Raw genomic sequence first — 5,375 nt, 5'->3', positions numbered from 1 at the left:
GACTTAAGCTTGCCTGTGAAACAATACAGACCCATACCTCAGGAACTGAGCTGAAAACCCCAAAACAACAACAAACAGACTGGGCCACACATCCAGCCACAAACACAGTGTGAGAGCGGGGCTGGGTGGAGACAAGAGGACTCTGTGGTTTGCCAGTCTACTCTCAGCTTCAGTAAACAGCAAGCTCCAGTCATCCTCCTTTAAACGAAACTAGAAAGCAATCCGGGCCTTATGGTATTTATAGACAGCAGAGCAGTGCTCAATGCCACAGAAAGAAAAGCTGTAAAAAGACAGCACTGGGCGCTGGAGAAATGGCTTAGTGATTAAAAGCACTGACTGCTCTTCCAAAGGTCCTGAGTTCAAATCCCAGAAACCTGCTTCCCACCTTAATTTGTAAAATAAAGGAGAGCTGATGATTGGGCAGGAAAAAGGGAAGGTGGAGCAGAAAATGGGGAGTGAGAAAAAGGAGAAAATGGGAGAGGGAGAGGACACAGAAGAAGAAAAGCAGAGCAGAAGCACAAGGCCTGGGGAAACCACAAGTTCTAAGGGGTCTCACTAGATGGGGAAGATGGTAGTGTAGCGGTAGATCTGCCCAATCTAGGCGCACAGAGTGTAATCATATTAACCGAGTTGTGTTTTCATTGCCAGGGCATAATTGGGTTGGAGAGATTTACCGCAACATGAACAGACATGAGAAGCATCTTCACCCTTTCAGGCTGCTGAGACAGGAGACTCTAAAATGGAATTGGGAGCCAACCATGGTCCTGAACTCATGAGGCAGAGGCAGGTGGGTCTCTGGGAGTTCCAGGACAGGAGTTACATAGAGAGAGCATGTCTCATAAACCCAGAGACAGAAAGAGAGAGAGAGACAGACAGAGAGACAGAGACAGAGGGAGAGACACTAACACCAATAATGAGAGCTCTGTTCTCACTTTTCAAATGTTCCCTCTCCTATACTCTCCTCTAGAGGATTAAGATTTCAACATACGAATTGAGGGAGACTAAGAGTTCCACCTCTGAAAGTGTGGAGACAGCCACGTAAGCTTGTGATAAGAACCCAGGGTGGTGTGTGACCAGCCCTCGGGAGGCAGAAGGTGGATCTCTGTGAGTTTGAAGCTGGTTTATCTACAGACTGAGTTCCAGGCTAGTCAGGGCTTCATAGTGCGATACTGTCTTCAAAATAATAATAACAGTAATAATAATAATACAGAGTACACAAAAATGCTTAGTGACACAGTGTGGCAAAGCAATGGATGGGTCGCACTGCCTCGGAGATCGCCCTGAGTCACGCACTGAAGAGCCACTGAATGTTTATGGACACGTCACGTTTCACACAGCGGGGTGGTGGTGGTGTAAAAGGTCACAGGCTTTGAGGTTAAGCGGACCTAAATTTGAATCTTTCCTTGTACCCATCAGCAGAACTGCTTTGGACAAGTCACTCAAGTCCTGTTGTATCCACGTTCACCAGTTCAGACTAGATATGATCAGTGAAAGCACTCGACCCCACACAGCCCTGATAGCTAAATCACAGGAGGTATTCTTACGGCAACGTGCAGGGTACGTGGTCAAGATAAGAACCTGAAGAGATGGGCAAGAGGAGGGGCGGTGCTGGCCAGTATTATGTTATCCCAACGCGAGCTAGAGTCTGGGAAGAAGAGACGTCAATTGGGGAAATCCTCTCACCAGATTGGCTGGTGGGCAAGCCCATGGTACGTTTTCTTGCTCGGTGACTGATGTGGATAGTGCTACCCGACTAGGGTAGAGTACAAAAGCAGGCTGAGTGGGACCCGACTTCTTCCTCCAGTGATGGATTGTAATGTGGAACTATAATCTGAAATAAACCTTTTCCTCCTCGAATTGTGGTCAGCTCTGATGTTCTTATGACAGCAATAGAAACCTAAGACAGGCTGATGCAAAGTAATGAATGAGAAGTAAGGAGAGCCCAAAATAAGTTATGACTGTGGGAACAGAAAGGAATGGACAAACATTAGTGTTCCCAGGTGAGCAGAGGCCAGCCAGGTGTCCTAAGATGTGAACTGGCGGCACTCAGAATGGTCCCTGGTGCTAGCTGCGTATGTGGTCTACACATGGTTACTGAGCACTCTTTATAGGCCAGCTTGGTCTGCTGAGTGATGCTAGGCCAGCCAGGATTACTCAGTGAGACTGGCCCAAAACATAAAACAAACAAACACATTTAAAATAAAATAACAAAGCTTAACCCATGCTTGAGGGTCTCTACCAGTTTTTATCTGGTAGAGACAGAAGCTCAGGAATTCGTGGTTATCCTTAGCTACACATCGAGTTCAGGGACAACTTGGACTACAGAAGGTTCTGTCTTAAAATCCCCCCCACACACACACACAAATCAACCAAACAAAAAAAAACATAGGTAATTAATGCTAAGGTTGGAGAAGAAAACTTATTAGTGAGAGATAGAGGTCAGAGAACAATTTGTATGACATTTTTACCCTTAAAATTAGTTTTTGAGGCCTCCACCTTCACAGCTCGCGTGGCAGCCTCATCTCCAAAGAATAAATGTGTGATGGAGAGGTGGGAACGCTAGACTAGCAGAGCTGTGAGTGCACTGTGGCGAGAGTCGCGACTGTAGATGCTACACAGCAGGACCAGGTGAGTGGCCTGCATTGCCACCTGAGGCCATGGTGATGTCTCTGGGTTAGAACTGTCACTGAGGGCCACCTCTGGGGCTGAGGTTCTGCTGTATCCGGGGTCTGTATTGACGTTCGCGGCCCTTGTCACCACATGGATGTTCGTAGTCTGAGTGCTGCCTCTGAGTGCCTTGCCTGGTTCTATGGGCCTTTTGAAAAGATTAGTTTTAAAGTTACAGATATTGAAAACATACTCAGAACATAAAACAGACACTCCCAAGCTTCCCACTAAATGAGGACGTCAGCGGCAGCCTGGGTCTTTTCTGTCAAGAAGGAAGTGAGGCTGCGAATCTGCACAGCACTGGGAAACACTGAGGGCCCTGTGACTGGCTGCGCAGTCTCCGTCTGAGGAAGTGGCTTACAAAAGCCCGGGTCAAGGCCTCTCGTTTCCCCTCACAGGCCTTTAAAACGGACTTTTCTGAAAGGAATACTTTATTGAATCAGTGTAAGAATTTTCCACTTGGCTCATTAAACAGTATTAATGAGCACCGTTAAGAGAACCTGTCCCGAACAAGAGCACCTGTAGCAGGCTGTGACGAAAATCGTTAGCAGTGAGGCACAGCCTAGTAGGTCTCGCCTCACAGTCAAGTGGAGGACCCTCGTCTGCCTTACAAATCTCTCCAAAAAGTTCCACCAAAATGGGATATTGGCCGAGCATTCTGTACCTATGTGAGCATGGCGTGTGTGTCCGGTAGATGTGATTTCTCCAAAACAATAGCACAAGCAGAAGAGAAACGGTGACGCGCCCTCATCCACTCTCTGTCTTATTTTTTGCTGCAAGGTTTCTCACTGAAATGCAAACTCACCCGTTTGTCTAGACTGGTTGTCCACTGACCGTATGACACAGGACAGTCTGGCCTTAAACGCACAGTGATCCTCCTGACTCTGCTTCCTGAGTGCTGGCATGCACAACGCCAACATGCCTGATTTTGCATTTTTTTTTTTTTTAGGAAAAAGGTATTTTTTACATGGGCCTGGCAGCATACCCCTTTAGTCCCGGCACTCAAGAGACAAGAGGTAGGAGCAACCCTGTAAGGTCAAAGCCAGCCAGGTCTACATACTGAGTTCTTGGACAACCAGGACCACACAGATGGACCCTATCTCAAAAAATAAGGGTGATGGTGATGTATTTTACTATTGTTAAATATGTGTAGGTGTGTGTTTGCATATGGGCATGTGCACATGAACACAGGTGTCCTTTTAAGCCAGGGGCTTTGAACCTAAGTGGAATTGAAGTTACAAATGGTTATGAGAGAGCTGAAAGAAGTTACAAATGGTGATGGCTGCTGGGAACCATAACTTGGCTACTATGACTTGGGTTCTCTGACAAAAGCAGGAAGAGCCCTCAACCACTGAGTCACCTCTCTTGCTACTGGCATCTGCTTTAAGTCTAGAAAACTTGAGCTAGAGAATACAGAGATGGCTCACAAAGAGTCCCTGTGGCTTTTCTAGAGCCCCCAGAGATAGGTTCACAGCACCCAGGTCTGGCTTACAACCACGGGATCCAACCCTACTATAAGTATGTGCACACACATACACACACACACACACACANAGAGAGAGAGAGAGAGAGAGAGAGAGAGAGAGAGAGAGAGAGAGAGATTAAATAAATAAATAAATAAATAAATAAAATATTTTTTTGAAATAGGAAGCTCAAGCCACCTCCAGTAAACTGCTGTGTAGATGGCTGTATGTCTTCTTTAACATGCTCATACATGCATACAACTGTCTGATATGTTAACTTACCAGCCACATATATTTACTGAGCATCTGAAGCATGGTTGGTTTAAACTGAAGGTCACTGTATTAAAAATACATACATACATACATACATACATACATACATACATACATACATTCATATATACATACATAAGCAAGCCTTTAATCTCAGCACTGTGGAGACAGGGGCAGGCAGCTCCTGTGGCTGGCAGCATCATTCAGTCATCTTTGGGATGACAAACTGTGACCCTCGGCTTCCGGTCACATGACTCTCTCCACAGGACAGCACACAGCAACATAAGTTGTTTCTCTAAACTTAGCATCTTTTATCAAGGCAGAAGTTCGAATCTTAGTTTACACAATCACACACATGTGAACAAGTACATCCTCTTTTCTCTGTTGTAAACAAGTAGAGCAGGTTGCCTGTTCCCACACTCTCAGATGAAAGAGGTTACCCAAGCTTAAGAAGACAAGGAGGTAAAGCCCATGGAGTTAACCTCACAGGAAGACATTAGGTTAGAATTGAAAGTTAAATAAAGATGTCCCAGAAGTGCCCAAACTCTCTGTATCAGGACCATTTTATTGTCTGTCTGTCTGTATGTCTGTCTGTATGTATGTATGTATGTATTCATTCATTCATTCATTCATTTTTTTCTTTTTCCAATTTTTATTAGGTATTTTCTTCATTTACATTTCAAATGCTATCATTCATTCATTTTTGATGCAGGGTCTTACTTTGCAGCTTCCCTATGACCTTCATTCCTCCATGTCCTCAGTGTTGGGATTGTAAGTCTGCACCATCATGCCCAACTCATATAATGATTAATTTAGTTATTATTTTTCAGACAGTCTGGCTGAGAGAAAAAAAAAAACAAAACTTTCCAGTTTTTCTTCTTTTCTTTTTAGACAAATCCTCACTATGTAGCCTTGACTGACCTGGGACTCACTATGTTGACCAAGGTGACATCAAACTCACAGAGATCACCT

The 5,375-nt window shown here is 45.0% G+C and overlaps 1 long non-coding RNA gene across 1 annotated transcript in view; it reads right to left on the bottom strand.

Moving 5' to 3' along the window:
• Positions 1-2,446: 2,446 nt before the first annotated feature.
• The window catches only part of LOC110319724, a 26,604-nt gene continuing 23,675 nt past the window's right edge, over positions 2,447-5,375 (bottom strand). The window contains exon 3 of the long non-coding RNA XR_002380417.1: positions 2,447-2,815. This is a non-coding gene — a long non-coding RNA (uncharacterized LOC110319724). The remainder of the gene's footprint in view (positions 2,816-5,375) is intronic.

This window comes from Mus pahari, chromosome 4 (genome assembly GCF_900095145.1).
Source record: "Mus pahari chromosome 4, PAHARI_EIJ_v1.1, whole genome shotgun sequence".
NCBI classification, from domain to species: domain Eukaryota; kingdom Metazoa; phylum Chordata; class Mammalia; order Rodentia; family Muridae; genus Mus; species Mus pahari.
Note: the sequence above shows the minus strand (reverse complement) of the source record. Positions and strands in the feature narration are given on the sequence as shown.